Source organism: Hypomesus nipponensis, chromosome 28 (genome assembly GCF_054491055.1).
Source record: "Hypomesus nipponensis isolate SF chromosome 28, ASM5449105v1, whole genome shotgun sequence".
Classification (NCBI taxonomy): domain Eukaryota; kingdom Metazoa; phylum Chordata; class Actinopteri; order Osmeriformes; family Osmeridae; genus Hypomesus; species Hypomesus nipponensis.
The window spans coordinates 2,314,494-2,331,247 of record NC_140388.1 but is presented as its reverse complement, the minus strand read 5'-3'; the positions used below and the strand labels follow the sequence as shown (position 1 = coordinate 2,331,247).

The 16,754-nt window shown below is 45.1% G+C and overlaps 1 long non-coding RNA gene across 5 annotated transcripts in view; it reads right to left on the bottom strand.

Moving 5' to 3' along the window:
- Window positions 1–1,471: 1,471 nt before the first annotated feature.
- The window catches only part of LOC146219472 (uncharacterized), a 78,524-nt gene continuing 63,241 nt past the window's right edge, over window positions 1,472–16,754 (bottom strand). The window contains exons 1-6 of one of the 5 annotated variants that reach the window (XR_014751048.1): window positions 4,114–4,331; window positions 2,567–2,617; window positions 2,400–2,470; window positions 1,953–2,141; window positions 1,768–1,870; window positions 1,472–1,568 (exon numbers count right to left, since the gene is read on the bottom strand). This is a non-coding gene — a long non-coding RNA (uncharacterized LOC146219472). The other 4 variants (XR_014751049.1, XR_014751051.1, XR_014751050.1 and 1 more) reach the window with 4 other exon arrangements.

The following is a 16,754-nucleotide window of genomic DNA, read 5'->3' as shown; positions in this document are numbered from 1 at the left end:
ACATGCATAAAAAATAACACATACCTTTCCTTGTTTGGTTCACCCCTGGTCTGTATCTGTAAAACCATAACTCTCTGTTAACAGATCCTTTACCTCAGATCAAGAGTATATGGTCCGTATTCTCTGTTAACAGATCCTTTACCTCAGATCGAGAATACAGATTCTGTTTACATACTTTTTCAATACTTCCCGCGACCAGGGTTCTTGTACGCTATCAGAGTTTGTCAACTCTGACCTAGACAAAGTAAAAATAGCAAGTCAACATAATGACCCAAATTTACTAAACCAAAACTCTACCTAAACTAAACCTAATATTATCTTCCTCCTGTTGAGGCCTAGCAGACTCTGGTCTGCTAAGACCAGGCTCCCAACTGAACGTCACAATAAAAGGTTCTTAAATTGTTTACGTTACCAGCATCGCAGAGGGACAGCAGGCGCACCAAGCATAAAGCAGTCCATGAATGGGGTTTTGGAAAAGGATCCCCTTACCATTTTGTTTTGTGCACCACGGGTTCTGCTTTATACTGGTGCCGCCGTGGGTCTCTCCTGGATCTGGTTCTGCGATCCTGCTGCTCGACAACGCCAATTGATGAAGAAAGTGTTTTGTCCGTCTCTTCATAAACAGAGTGACTAAGTTCAGTTGAGTTCTGGATTTTAATAAGTATTTATCAATCTGCAGATTGGGAGAGAAAACCAGACCTCTGACAATAAATGACAACACAGCACCAGGCTTAGGTCTCAATCAAGTCTCTCTACGCTCTGAAGGACAGAGGACCATCTTTTATAGGGCACACGAATGTAAACATAGATAGTGACAGTCAGGCAGAAATGACGTTACAACGTCTCAGAGAAAGAGATTCACAGCTCCCAACACATAGTTGGAGCTCTCCTTGTAGTCATGACAAGGACCATTTAGCTAGTACTTTCTCCTGATCTCAAACATCTATTAATCCTGACACATAGACACAATCTACTATTATTAATAGCAAGCTTACATGAGAACATACTAACTAGTATCCAATGACTAGTTCTCTTGATTAGTGAATAATGTAAGCACACAGGAAATCTAAATTTCTTCCACAGGAGCATGGAGCGGGAGGTTAGCTGGAGAATTGGTGCAGCGGGGGCAATATTGCATTTGCACTATCACACCATTGAGCTGGAAGGCAAAGCTCTCAATCTACCAGTCAAGTTTAGTTCCTACCCTCACCTACGGTCATGAAAGTTGGGTCAAAACCAAAAGAACTAGTTCGCGAGTACAGGTTGCTAAAATGGGTTTCCTCGTAAGTGCAACGTTAATTACTAACCTATATTTCTCAATTCTATTGCTTATATTTGGGCGGTTCATATGCAGACCTCATTTGCCACAAATGCTACTTGTTCTTGTATAATAGGCTACATAGCCAACTTCAGGAGGACTATGTTTGTGTGGTGTGTAGCCTAACTCAAGCTAATCATAAACAAGGCAGCATTTCCATGTAACATTCAGTCATTTTATTTCAAACAAAGTGCCAAACAGTGAATGAACATCTTCTGCCAGTCCCCGCTACAGGTCCTGTCTGTTGGCCCTGACAATGAAGCACAAAATAAATTAGTGTCCTATCAACATAATCGCACGTATGAAAGGGGCTATACAAGTCATAAAGTCATAAAAAAATCACATCTAGAATAATATACATCATCAAAAAAATATTATGGGATTCTAGTTTTTGGTCACATAGCCATGTGAAAGGTTGGATTGGGAAGTTGCAATCATGATTCATTCACCTGACTTGTTTTGAATGGGCTGCCGGGGCGTGTTTGAGTGTCTACGCTGTGAGGAGCTCCACAGCCTTCTCTCCTAGTCCTGTCTTCCACTTCATCACAGCATCTGAATGAAGTTATTGTTAGCACCAATTTAAACATTGAACGCTTCGTGTAAGCCATAGTTCACGGCATCTCAAAACACCTACCACTCTTTTGGAACTCCAGCGCCTTAATGCGCTCCTCAAGGTCTTGGAGTTCAGCCTGTGTTTGGGCCACCTGTAGGACCATCACTGGCACCTCTTCAGCGTGTCTGCCCTGTCGTCGCCTGAATAGGAGACCCTCTTGCTGCTTCTCCTCCAATGTCTCCATCTTCTGGAACATAAACTGTAATGTGTCTGTCAGTAAAGACAAGTAAAACAAGTTTAGAAGAGTTAACATGATTGGCATACACTGTGGTTCTTTTAGATTAGCTGTAACATTGATGTAAATAACACATGTTACCTTGAATGGTTGTATGCAAAGCATTAGTAAGACAACATTTGTTGTTTTGACAAATATGTATCCCCCTGCCACGATCAGAACAACTTAAGTATGCCTTACAATGAGTGGGCAATGCTATTGAGAAGCTTTGAGTGTCTTATATTTGCACTTGCCTGGCTGCCAGCTGTTTTCCTGGACCCTGTATGGGTTCTCCTCCACCAGACCAGAGTTGACACCTTGGGGTCTGGTGATGCAAAAGTTTTAAGTCATGCCTCCCTTTAGGGTTGCCGTCGTTCATACAATTATTGTCACTGTTAAAAACGGTCATTCATTACTTTACCATAATTTCCCAGGGACACGGTGCTAGGCCGTGTGACGGTGGTAGGATACTCTGTACAGAAATGAAAGTGGAATGTAGGTTAGTTAAAGTACATAGTATTAGCATTTTGATATTGATATAAAAAGAGTAGCATCGCACATGTGTGATCGTTCGAAAGCAGGGCCCCACAGCGTAGCGTCGCACGTGTGATTCTGAACATTACAACCGACCATTTTCCGATAGACAAACAATGTGACAAACGCTATAGTAGGCTTCAAAATTTACAATAAGTAGGTTAAAAAGTTACACTAGCAGGTATAGGAGCATTGCTACGGGTATTATGCTAGGTTACTAGGTAACGGAAGCTAATTAAAGCTACCTAGCTGCTGTTTTGGAAAAAACTCACTCGTGGAAGCGTCGGAAATATTTAGAACTCACACATCTTAAGGTTAAAACGGATAAACTTATCCAAAAACAGATGTCATTTACAAATTGGAAGAATTAGTGACATTATACTTTTATAGACGCCATTGCTGTGCATGCCATAACCGACTGATCAATATGTGATCAGCCACGCGCTAGCTCCACAGTCTTTGAAAATCCAGGGCTAAATAAACTATTTTCGGACAAGGTTTTTTCCAACAGTTCTGAACGTTAACTGATTCTTTTGTGGGTGATTTGTGAGACGCTAAACTTTGATGTATGTATTTTCAGTATTTAAACATAACTTTCTGGAGGGTTTAGCCTTACCTCTACAGTACATTCAGTGTTTCCCCTATGTTGATTTTGTCGTGGCGGCCCATCACGGCTAAATTTCTGCCGCCACCGTATCAGAAATAGGGCTGTACAAGATTTTAGGCCGTATCAGCAGTGATTGTTTGAGTGCATGTCGAAGAATAGGAAGGACGCGCTTCACAGCGCAGTTGAGATTCCGTGTGTGCGTCTTTGAGAACTGTAAGTGTAATAACTTATGTTTTCAGTTCATTAAAGCCTGTTATTGTATTAGTCTACAGTTATTGCAAATTTAAGTTAACTGGTGATTTTCGTTGTTTGTATTATTCCCCTGCTAGCATAATTGCATGCCTGTTGATTCGATAGCAATTGCTGCCCTTGCTCACGTTTGTATTTTAAGTGCATTATTATGCTGAACTAGTTTTAATTAATAGTGGGTATATTGTTATTATTTGCTAAAGAATGCTTAGCCTATCAAGATCAAATGAAGCCAACAGTGTACATGCTTTTGAGTACCTTGATCAAGGCTAGGCTATTAACCATTTACAATAAGTTGTTACGTCAATTATTAATTGGCAGCATATTTCTGCCATTTAGAACATACTGTATTGCTTTACGGACAGACCTGCCCCCACTGCAAAAAAAAATCCTAGGGGAAACACTGACATTATACTAGCTTTACTAATGTAGCTAGCGAAATCCTGTAAACAATGTGAATCTGAAACAGATAACCAGACGAAATAGCCTAAATTTCAAATCTATACGTAATAGCATGCTCCATCCAATTTCTGAAAATGTGTTTATATATTTAAATCTATTTCTGTAAAGAAACTCACCTTTGAAGTAGCTAATTTCCAGTTGAAATCCATGTGTTCAAGGCGTTTGAATCCCTGCAAACTCTTTTCTGAAATCCTAGTTTCAGAGATGCGTTGAAATGGGCATGCGCAATATTCTGTGATGACTTGTCTTTGGAAATGAAACTTAAGAATCGCTTACTTTTTGGTCACATTTAACAATTTTGTATTACAAAATTATTGCAGCTCAAATTTGCATTGTGTCATACAGCTTTGGTGTGCTGGACAAAGAATGTGTGCTTAATCATGTTACACATCACACATTGATTGCTTTTGTACATTTAAAGAATGAAATAATTATATGTTAATATAGGCCTAAGGCTAAGAATATAAGAATAATATTCCAAATGCAGTCTTTTATTTATTAAAGCTATGTTCCTGCATATGAGAAAATTGATGACCATGCTGGGGCTGAGCTGCACATGAATTACATACATTGTCTACATTTATACGTGCTGGGTGCAACATTTCATATTGTGTGATTGAAATTCATGTAGACTATGGCTACATTACAAAAGTGTCAGAACTGAGAGCAGTCCAGTGTGATCTCTCCATGGATAAACCACTGCACTCGAAATCCGTTGTCCTGCGACCAATGAACGACTTAACGGCAACTTAACCCATGGTACCAAAATGAATGTATCCAGCCGACCAAGGGAAAACGTCACGGCAACGTTGTCCACGGGACCAAAATAACAGTATCCAACCGACCAAGGTACGACGTCGCGGCAAGGTGGTCCATGGGACTACAAAATAACGTAACCGGCCGACCAAGGTACAACGTCGCGGCAACGTCGTCCATGGAACCAAAAAATAACGTAATCAGCCGACCAAGGTACAACGTCGCGGCAACGTTGCCCTCGGACCTAAAAATAACGTAACCAGCCGACCAAGGTACAACGTCGCGGCAACGTTGTCCATGGGACCAAAAAATAACGTAACCAGCCGACCAAGGTACAACGTCGCGGCAACGTTGGCCACAGGTCTAACAATAACGTAACCAGCCGACCAAGGTACGACGTTGAGGCAACGTTGTCCATGGGACCAACTGGCAACATTCCCTTTATAACGATGCTACAACGTTGCCACAACGTTGCCAGAAGATAACGTCGCGGGTTACCAACTGACCACCTACTGGCAACATTGCCGCAACGTCATGTGTTTGCTGGGAAGGTTGTCGAAGTACACAGGACATTAAAATAACATGGTGACAGTTCGAGGTTTTAGAGCCATAGAAATATTATGAAACACATACATTTTCAAAATTTTATGATTTAGTCCCTACGGTCGCTGCAAAGTTGCAAAGCTGCAAAGTTGCGTCTTCCGAATGTGAGACGAATGTCGAATATGAAACCAACTTCACTTTGCTTGGATGGAGAAGATTTTTGTATATAAAAATGGCTGCCTGAAATCACCTTGATAAAGGATGATTTGCCTTAAGTAATCATATATTTATTCACATCATAAGAATCCCCTAGTTCGCCTCTTCAATATGGTATAAACAGTTAAGGTGTATGGTTTAATATGAAAATTCATAAAATATGAATATGCATATGAATATAATATTTCAACAGCATGGAATGTTTAGAATTTTGGCTTAGGCAGGAAACAAAACCAAAACACACGCAACATAGCCTTAAATTTGGGTTAGGGTTTTTCACAATGTGATTTTGAAAATGTTAAAATACTGGGTGATTAACTTTTTTTGAGGGTGGGAAAAAAATAAAAATATATAGGTTGTGCCTTATCAAAAGCAGAAACACAATAAGTGTGCTATGGTTGCCAACTTTCATGTATTACAAAGGACTTCCCCTATATATTGCTGAATTTTTTCCTCCCACACTGGTAGGAGGAACAAACTGAAACTTTAATTCAGTGCAGTTCATCTTTAATTTCCAGAGGGCATCCTGGTTGCAGCATACATGCAAATAACACGAAAAACAACAATCAATTCCATACATTTACATTTATTCATTTAGCAGACGCTTCTATCCAAAGCAACTTCCAAGAGAGAGCTTTACAAAAGTGCATAGGTCACTGATCATAACAACTAGATAGCCCCCAAAACATTGCGGGTAGCCAAAACATGAAGCATACATTGTGAAAACCAAATAAGTGCCAATGGGAAGAACCATAAGAGCATGCAGTTAAACAAGTTACAATTAAACAACATGAACTTTAAAAGTGCATGAGTGTACCTGTAGAAAAGTAAGCGAAAATAATATAATTCACAGCGAGGACAAGAAGTAAAATCAGTTACAACTAAACAAGAGCAACAAGTCCCTCAATAAAAGTAATTGTGTTCCTGGAGGAAATTACCATCAGGGCCAGCAAATCATTCCTAAGTACCGTTGTACTCCCATAAAACCAAGACAAAAACAAACACATCAAGTAAATACAGCTGCAAGCTATGATGCGGGTTCTTCCGCCATCCATCCATCCATCATCTGCCGCTTGTCCGGGGATCGGGTCGCGGGGCAGCGACCTAAGCAGGGAGGCCCAGACTTCCCTCTCCCCGGCCACTTCCACCAGCTCTTCCTGGGGGACCCCGAGTCGCTCCCAGGCCAGCCGAGAGACATAGTCCCTCCAGCGTGTCCTGGGTCTTCCCCGGGGCCTCTTCCCAGTGGGACGTGCCCGGAACACCTCACCAGGGAGGCGTCCAGGAGGCATCCTAATCAGATGCCAGAGCCACTTCAGCTGGCTCCTCTCGACGCGGAGGAGCAGCGGTTCTACTCTGAGCCCCTCCCGGATGACCGAGCTTCTCACCCTATCTCTAAGGGAGAGCCCGGACACCCTGCGGAGAAAGCTCATTTCGGCCGCTTGTATTCGCGATCTCGTTCTTTCGGTCACTACCCATAGTTCGTGACCATAGGTGAGGGTAGGAACGTAGATCGACTGGTAAATAGAGAGCTTCGCCTTTCGACTCAGCTCCTTCTTCACCACGACGGACCGATGCAGAGCCCGCATCACTGCGGACGCCGCACCGATCCGCCTGTCGACCTCGCGCTCCATTCTTCCCTCACTCGTGAACAAGACCCCGAGATACTTGAACTCCTCCGCTTGGTTCAGGATCTCCTCACCGACCCGGAGATGGCACTCCACCCTTTTCCGGCACTCACCATGGCCTCAGATTTGGAGGTGCTGATTCGCATCCCAGCCACTTCACATTCGGTTGCGAACTGCTCCAGTGAGAGCTGAAGGTCGCGGCCCGATGAAGCCAACAGGACCACATCATCTGCAAAAAGCAGCGACCCGATCCTGAGGTCACCAAACCGGACCCCCTCAACACCCTGGCTACGCCTAGAAATTCTGTCCATATAGGTAATGAACAGAATCGGTGACATAGGGCACCCCTGGCGGAGTCCAACCCTCACCGGAAACACGTTCGACTTACTACCGGCAATGCGGACCAAACTCTGGCACCGGTCGTACAGGGACCGGACAGCCCCGATCAGGGAATCCGGTACCCCATACTCTCGGAGCACCCCCCACATGAGCCCCCGAGGGACACGGTCGAACGCCTTTTCCAAATCCACAAAACATGTGTAGACTGGTTGGGCGAACTCCCATGTACCCTCCAGGATTACGCGGAGGGTATAGAGCTGGTCCACTGTTCCATGGCCAGGATGAAAACCACATTGCTCCTCCTGAATCCGAGGTACGATAATCCGACGGACCCTCCTCTCCAGGACCCCTGAATAGACTTTCCCAGGGAGGCTGAGGAGTGTGATCCCCCTAAAGTTGGAGCACATCCTCCGGTCCCCCTTTTTAAAGAGGGGAACCACCACCCCGGTCTGCCAGTCCAGAGGCACTGTCCCCGATGTCCACGCGATGTTGCAGAGTCGTGACAGCCCTACAACATCCAGAGCCTTAAGGAACTCCGGGCGGACCTCATCCACCCCAGGGGCCCTGCCACCGCGGAGCTTTTTAACCACCTCGGCGACCTCAGCCCCAGAGATAGAAGGGCCCCCCCCGATGTCCCCAGACTCTGCCTCCACGTCGGAAAGCGTGTTGGTGGAATTAAGGAGGTCTTCGAAGTATTCCTTCCACCGATCCAGGACGATCCAACCTTTTTGAAGCCGTTCGGAAGTCATTCTCCATGGCCTCGCCGAACTCCTCCCATGCCCGGGTTTTTGCCTCCGCGACCGCCAGAGCCGCGTTCCGCTTGGCCTGCCGGTACACATCAGCTGCCTCAGGAGTCCTACCAGCCAATAAAGCCCGATAGGCCTCCTTCTTCAGCTTGACGGCATCCCTCACCTCCGGAGTCCACCACCAGGTCCGAGGGTTACCGCCGCGACATGCACCGACCGCCTTGCGGCCGCAGCTCCGGTCAGCCGCTTCAACAACGGAGGCCCGGAACATGGCCCATTCGGACTCAATGTCCCCGGCCCCCCCCGAGACATGATCGAAGCTCTCCCGGAGGTGGGAGTTGAAGCTCCTTCTGACAGAGGGTTCTGCCAGCCGTTCCCAGCAGACCCTCACATTACGTTTGGGCCTGCCAGGCCTGACCGGCGTCCTCCCCCACCATCGGAGCCAACTCACCACCAGGTGGTGATCAGTTGACAGCTCCGCCCCTCTCCTCACCCGAGTGTCCAAGACATGCGGCCTCAAGTCCGACGACACGACTACGAAGTCGATCATCGAACTGAGACCTCGGGTGTCCATGTGCCAGGTGCACATATGGACACCCTTATGCTTGAACATGGTGTTCGTTATGGACAAACCGTGTTTAGCACAGAAGTCCAACAACAGAACACCACTCGGGTTCAGATCGGGGGGGCCGTTCCTCCCAATCACGCCCCTCCAGGTCTCACTGTCATTGCCCACATGAGCATTGAAGTCCCCCAGGAGGACGAGGGAATCCCCGGGAGGAGCGCTTTCCAGCACCCCCTCCAGAGACTCCAAAAAGGGTGGGTACTCTGAGCTGCCGTTTGGTGCATAAGCACAAACGACAGTGAGGACCCGTCCCCCCACCCGAAGGCGGAGGGAGGCTACCCTCTCATCCACCGGGGTGAACCCCAATGTACAGGCACCGAACCGAGGGGAAACAAGTATTCCCACCCCAGCTCGACGCCTCTCACCAAGGGCAACTCCAGAGTGGAAGAGAGTCCAGCCCCTCTCAAGGAGACTGGTTCCGGAGCCCGTGCTGTGCGTCGAGGCGAGGCCGACTATATCTAGCCGGAAACTCTCTACCTCGCGCACCAGCTCAGGCTCCTTTCCCGCCAGCGAGGTGACGTTCCACGTCCCTAAAGCTAGCTTCTGCAGCCGAGGATCGGACCGCCAAGGCCCCCGCCTTCGGCCGCCGCCCGTCTCACACTGCACCCGACCCCCATGACCCCTCCTGCGGATGGTGAGCCCACTGGAAGAGGGTCCCACGTTGTCTCTTCGGGCTGTGCCCGACCGGGCCCCATGGGAAAAGGCCCGGCCACCAGGCGCTCGCCATCGAGCCCCACCCCCGGGCCTGGCTCCAGGGGGGGGCCCCGGTGACCCGCTTCCGGGCAGGGGCAACTGGGAACCATTGTTGTGTTTCTTCATGGTTGGTTTTTTGAGCCACGCTTTGTCTGGTCTTTCACCTGGAACCTGTTTGCCTTGGGAGACCCTACCAGGGGCATAAAGCCCCCGACAACATAGCTTCCAGGATCACTAGGACACGCAAACCCCTCCACCGCGGTAAGGTGGTGACTCATGGAGGGGATTTTTTCAAATTTAGAAATTTGACTAATGATTTGTGACCAATAATTTTATAATTAGTTAGTTTCTTAAGCACGCTCTTATCTCCACTGCTGTCAGTGGCCGATTATCGTGAAGTCTCTCTGCAAAGTTTCGCGCGAGTTGGAGGCGTGTTCGGGCGAGTGTTATCATGGCGGAGGAAGAGTTACATGTTACTACAAATTGCAATAAATCCAAGGTTTGGCAACACTTCGGATTTTACAAGAAAGCTGGGCAATTTGACAAGACCCATGCAATTGGCAAGATATCGGACTGCTATAAAGTACACAGGCAGCACGGCTAATTTAGGTTGTCACTTGAAGAGGCTACATGGTATTTGTGTGGAGACGTCTGCCTCCCCCTCGGATTCAGCTATGGCTACAGTCAGTGGCTAGCTCCACCGGTACCCTAAGCAAGAATAGGAAGCTATTTTCCGACAAAACAAATCCCTGTTGTGTATGACAAAGTAAGACGAGAGATAGCTGAGTCATTGAGAAAATGTTTAGGGAAAAAGTAGGACGTATGAGTTCCATTTAGTGTGTTGTATTATGACAGTGTTTACAGCAGCTTGTGACTGCCTGTAATAGTTTACCCTTTTTTACATTCAGAGAACACATACAACAGGAAAGAAGGACTGGTTTAAGCCAAGGTCCAGGCCTGATGTTATTTTATCTATTGTCAGAGACTTTTAACATGTGAAATAAAACTTTCACTTGTTTAGTTAATTGATGATTTGCAGTCTGACAAATAAATAAATAATAGCATAAATGTAAATCAATATGTACCATATTAAATTGCATGGCATCATATTCCCTTTGCATCGCATCGTGTCGAATCGCACTGCATCGCAATAGGGGTGAATTGTATCGTATCGCATTAGTAGTTGCTTTTATGTATCTTTAATGTATCGGATCGTTGGCAGTGCATCGAGATGTGTATCGCATCGTCCTCAGTGATGGAGATGCACATCCCTAATAGAAAGTCAACACAATTGATCGTTGGTTTCACTTGTTGCTTGTCTACCCTTTTGGTTTGCCATTTACTATGTAGTCTACTGTTGGTATTATAGGCTTGTGTGCTATCAGTTATGTGTTAACGCCCTTTTTTTCTTACTGTGCTGCCACATGCCAAAGAAAAATGTAATGTATGCATTTGATGAATAATAAAGTGTTGTTGTTTTACCATGTCTGGCCATTAAATCCATAGATATAATAAAGAATGTCTATGATTAAATCATTAAGTGACCTAAAAACAGGTGTGAAGCCTGGTCATTTCCTGTTATTTTCTGCCACGAGGTATGAAGGCAAACAAGCATCTAAGAGAAGCAACTACTAAATCAAAGTAAGTCATCACAAATTATGCATACAACTTAAATATATTATATATATATATATATATATAGTCAACAGTGAATGAGTTTGTTAGGCTACTAGCGTAAAGTAAAGTTTGGTAATAATTTCAGTAGACCCTACCAGTTGTTTGGCGAGAACGAGAACTGAACGTTATGAGCTAGCCTAGCCTAGCTGTTGTTAGGTTCAGTTTTTCATGTTTTTTCTGCAAGATGATACAATCTCAACATTTTATATGTTAAAGATATAATTGAAAGAGGCACATAGTAGTACTATACAAATTTATTGGAAGGGTAGTGAGTTAGGTAGTCTGCGTTAGTCATTAAACTGAGTAGGATACCTGTTTAGTAGGCTTTGCATACACATGTGCCATCGAAACCCAGAAACCACAGAGCCCCCTGATATATCAAACCCCAATTTACCCCCTGATTGTAACTTATGTCATAGAACTATATCCGTGATTCAGACTGTAGCCTGTTGCAACATTTCTTAAACGGTCTTAACAGCAGAGGTATTGTAGTCAAAAGGTAATGGGTCTCAATTGTTTCGTTACCTGGGCTTGCGTGATTAAGTTAATGACTCGTGTATAGCGTTAGCTAGCTTGTAGCCGTGGAGTGCATTTCATTAACACAGTGAATGAACTAGTTAGTACTGTTTAACCAACACGGTTGAATATAGTAGGTTTAGTTTGATTTGTTTCCAACGTGGAACAACTGCACAAGACTTCTCAGACATCACTCATGGTTCCCAACAGTTGGTGTGTAGCAGAGAGGATAGAGAGACTGACTTGTAACCTTACGCTCATGAGTTCAAATCCCCATTCAGCCTATTGTTGTTGGCCAAACATGAAATTGTTTTGCTTCTACATTGTACATTTTTATAATATTTTACCATTTTGAGGAGGAACCCGCATCGCTGCTTGCAGCTATATTTACATTTATTCCTACTAACATTACCTAAAATTTAAATGCTTTATAGCTGAGGGGATATAAAATGATTAGTCTCACTGATAAGGGTTCTAAAACGAATACCAGAGGGAACAAGATGAAACTCATGGTGCATGGGGGTGGGAATAATCTGTCAATACACTATTGGTTTTTCCAACACCTGCCTTTCTCTGGGCCATGCTCCTCTGCTTCTTCGCAGTTATTTTCCTTCCCTGATTTACCATCCTCATGGCTTTGGAACAAAATGCATTCAATGACTACATCTTTCAAATTACATTCATTCTTTTCTCACTTTGACACAACAACTGCCAAAACTCTATGTACCTACAAGCCAATTTGCACATGCTAACTAACATGCTGTTTTCAAAACTGTTAAACTTCAGTTCAAAATCATGACATAATACAAAACTGAATAAGACAGAAATTTGCTAAATTTCTACAGTAAAATTGTAATGAAATACATTTAGAATTGTAGCTGAACACCTACACAGGTGTTACTCTTTCAATTTCATTACAAAAGGAGACAATTTCAGAATAGTTTTGTATTGTGATGTAAACATGGACCCAGATAGAGAAGTGACTGAAAGAGGAAGAAGAGTGGCTGGGAAGGGGCAGGGAGTACGTATGCGCGGTGGAAGAAGAATGAGAGGAAGATCAAGAGATGTAGTCTCAGATGAGATCAGAGCCACTGTAATTGATCATGTAGTAAATCATGGTCTCTTGATGAGAGAGGCTGGTCAGAGAGTGCAGCCAAATCTGCAACGCTCAACAGTGGCATCTATTGTTAAGAGTTTTTCTAGCAAACCAACAGGCTTCCAAACCCACTTGTGTGTAATTACCTTTGCATTTCTGCTTTGGACTCAACGGTTACCTCACACAGGTGGGAGAGGTAGGATGTTCACCGATGTGCAGGAAACTGCCATTGTTGATATGGTCATCAGAAACAATGGCATAAGACTCACAGATTCGAGACGCAGTCTTGGCAGACAACGTGACTTTTGCAAACATCCACAGTGTAAGCCTAACAACAATTTCTATAGTCCTGAAAAAACATCAGATCAGGATGAAGCAGTTGTACACTGTGCCTTTTGAGATAAACTCTGAACGTGTCAAGCAACTCAGGAACCAATATGTCCAGGTAAGATCCCAATAAATACAGAACTGTTTTTGAATAAAACCAAACACTGACACATTTTTGGGTGTTACTACTGTAATAGCCCAACTCTTATGTTGCCTTGTGGATTTATTTTAGAGAGTCATGGAGATTGAAGGCAGGCAAACACCCCACATGTTCATGTTTGTGGATGAGGTGGGTTTCAACTTGGCCTAAACACGGCATAGAACATGCAGGGCAGGGGGTCCCAAGGACCTGGATTGAGAACCACTGCTCTATGGAAGGGTTATGCTAGGTGAGGAAAGGGATGATGAGAGAAGAAACCAGCAAACATTTGTAATTGTATGGGACAATGTGGCATTTCACCACTCCCATGCAGTCACCGAGTGGTTTGCAGCCCATCCCAGAATGGTGTCCCTTTTCCTCCACCCTACTCTCCATTCCTCAACCTCAGAGGAATTAATTTCCTCATGGAGGTGGAAGGTTTATGACCACCATCCACATAATCAGATGTCCCTTCTGGATGCAATGAATGCTGGACATGTCAGGACATTTCAGCAGAAGATTGCCAGGGATGGATCAGGCATGCCAGAAGACCTGAGAACCTGTGGCCAAATGCAGAAGACCGAGTAGAGTAGCTGTTGTATCAGGTGGATGTTGTGGATACAAATTATGTTGTATCAGTGGATGTTGTATATAGAAGGATTCAAATTCTTGCATTCTGGATCCGTGGAAAAATTAAAAAAAGACATCCAATATATTGAAGCATACTCCAATCCTGTCTGATTCATTCCAGTAACATATGTTGCAGTAAATTGTAAATTGTAAACTGTATTAATGTCATCCTATTATGGCAGGAATCTTGCAGATGTATGTGTAAGGGAGTGTTGTATAATGGCCCGCAGAGGGTGCTCTTTTCTCTTTGGCCTTTTGGGCTTGCCGTAGTGAACCGCCTTTTGGACCCTCCGCAGTATTGGGAATCATACTTTGTTTTCATGTCAAAAAGGTAGGCTGAGCCCCAGAGCGCTGTAACACTAGAACTATTATTTGATTGTAAATGTGTTGGTTTGTACAACGAAAATGTTTAGTTCACCTTTTAACAATGTTGTGTAGAGGTTTGAGCCGAATATGTAGCAGCGCGACTTGATGTTTGATGAATGTGCTGTCAGTGCTAGCAGCCGAACGTGTGATTAGCTAGTTAAACTTGGCAAGTAGCTAGCGGTTACCGCCAATAGAGGCAGCTACAGTTTGTTTATCTTCTCTATATTTGATTTGGGGGTTATTTTGTGAAACTGACGAATGATACCTTGTTTTCATGTCAAAAAGAGAATTGAAGGAGGAAAGGTCTACTCTGCCTCAACCGCCATCTGGACTCAGATTTCCTTGTTCATTCCACGCACCCTGGCACAAACCACACAACACAATGCAGAAACTTTGCTGGGGCTTAGCGGCCTGAAGACTAGGGTTACATCTTTGGTGCCGTGACCCGGATGGTGGTTCCCAGTAGGACGAGCAGACCATTTACATCACCTCAACACGCTCAGGTCTTGTTTTTATTTTTTTCATGTTTTGAATATTGTAACAGAAAGGTATTTAGACTGCTTTTGAATTATTGCAAGCATTTTGTGTAAATGGGAATGTGAATTAATGTGTATACGCTGTGGTGCTTGTTGGTGTTTTATAACGCATCTGGTTGTGTCCCTCCAAGCCAACTCATAACACAACACTGATACATCCTCTCACACACTTTCATCACTACGCTCCCTCAAAAGTTAAACATGCAAAGACAGAATGAAAACACCCCTCGCCGGCCCTTGTCTACTTTTCCCTCTGCAGTAAGACAGACACTGTACCACTCACCTGGACCAACGGCTGGCACCAATGAGGCCCTGCATGCCCAAAACCAGACAGTAATTAACATGGGAGAGGTGAACGGCCCCCAGGAGTCCCTGCAACGCCACCCCCAGCCCCTTGTGAGGTCGACACCATGGAATGCCACCTCGAACAACATACCCCACCCAAGCTATGGGCCTACACCTCCAGCTGCTGATCACTTCTTACATCCCAGTGCACTCACCCCTCCAGCAACAAGCTACGTCCCCACACACCATAACCAGCTGAATGTTCAGGGCCCTGTGACTAGTGTACAGCCACCACCAACCCCATCACAGGCCTTTGTGCCACTAAGAAGCCAATTACAACCTTCAACCTCGGCCTCACAGGCTACCAGGCATGACCTCCAAGTGGGCATTCAGAGTGCTACAATAGTGCCTGCCCCACCTACAAAGTTCACCCCCTTTTCCACCAACTATCCCATACCCCCCCACTCATCGTATGGGACGTACACATCGCCAACCTCAGTGCGCCAACCCCAGGCAGTAGGACAACCCTCACCAGCTTTCGCTGCTCAACCCTCATCTTATCACATGCAGGCCGCTAGACCACCCCATGCATTCCCCCACATGGCTTCTCACGGATTGACTAGGTTGTCTCCTGTCCAACCCATCCATGGTGGTTTCACCCAGACCCATCAGGTGAAAAATGTTCCAGTGTTCAGTGGAGGCTCTGACTGCAGGATCCTGATTGACGACTGGATCCGAGACATGCAGTATCTTCTTGACGCTGGGGGGCTACCATCACACCTCAGTTTTGCAACCATTGTGAGGCACCTGAGTGGTGAGGCTAGGAGGTTGGTCTTAAATCTTCCCCCGCTGGAACAGGGTCCGGAGATAGCTTTTGAAGAGCTGAGAGCAGAATACGGTGACACGCAAAGATCCCTGGACCCCCTAGCAGACTTTTATGAGAGGAGCCAACGCACAGGGGAGTCGGCGGGGTCCTATGCCATTGCCTTGGAGGCGATTTTGACGGAGGTGGAAGAGGTTCCGAATGGTGGCAAGCATTTTCCAGATCGTGATGTTAAACTGGCTAGGCAGTTCATGAGAGGACTGATTGACGAGGAAGTGTATATGCGAATTGCACCTATGAAACCAAGATTACTGAGCTTTCGAGAGCTGCAAATCGAGCTCGGAAACCTTGCCAGGGAAACAAAGAGATTAAGGCCGAATCCCAATACTCCCCCTTACCCCTTCCCCTTAGCCCTTCCCCTTAACTTACCCCTTCCCCTTGGCCCTCGAAAGTAAGGGGTAAGGGCTACATAGCCCTAGGAAATGGGACACCACGTATCGATATCTCCAAAGCAAGTAGTGTTATGCACTGATTTAAACGAAATTCGCTGCTAATGGAGTTTACTTTAAACTGTAGACATGCTAGTCAAAGAAATGCGGGACTGTTTTGCAATTCAGCACTGTAATATTAGCGTACCAAACTAGCGATTTTTAGAAACGTTTCAATTAGGAAAATGGTTGCAAATATATATGTTCATGACTGCATATAACACAAAACAAGACTGTCATAATTTTTTTATCAATTAATTAAGCCGAAAATATTATATTTAGCGGACTCTCTGGATGATCTGGCCGCCATTGTTGCCGGTTGCGCAGTTTT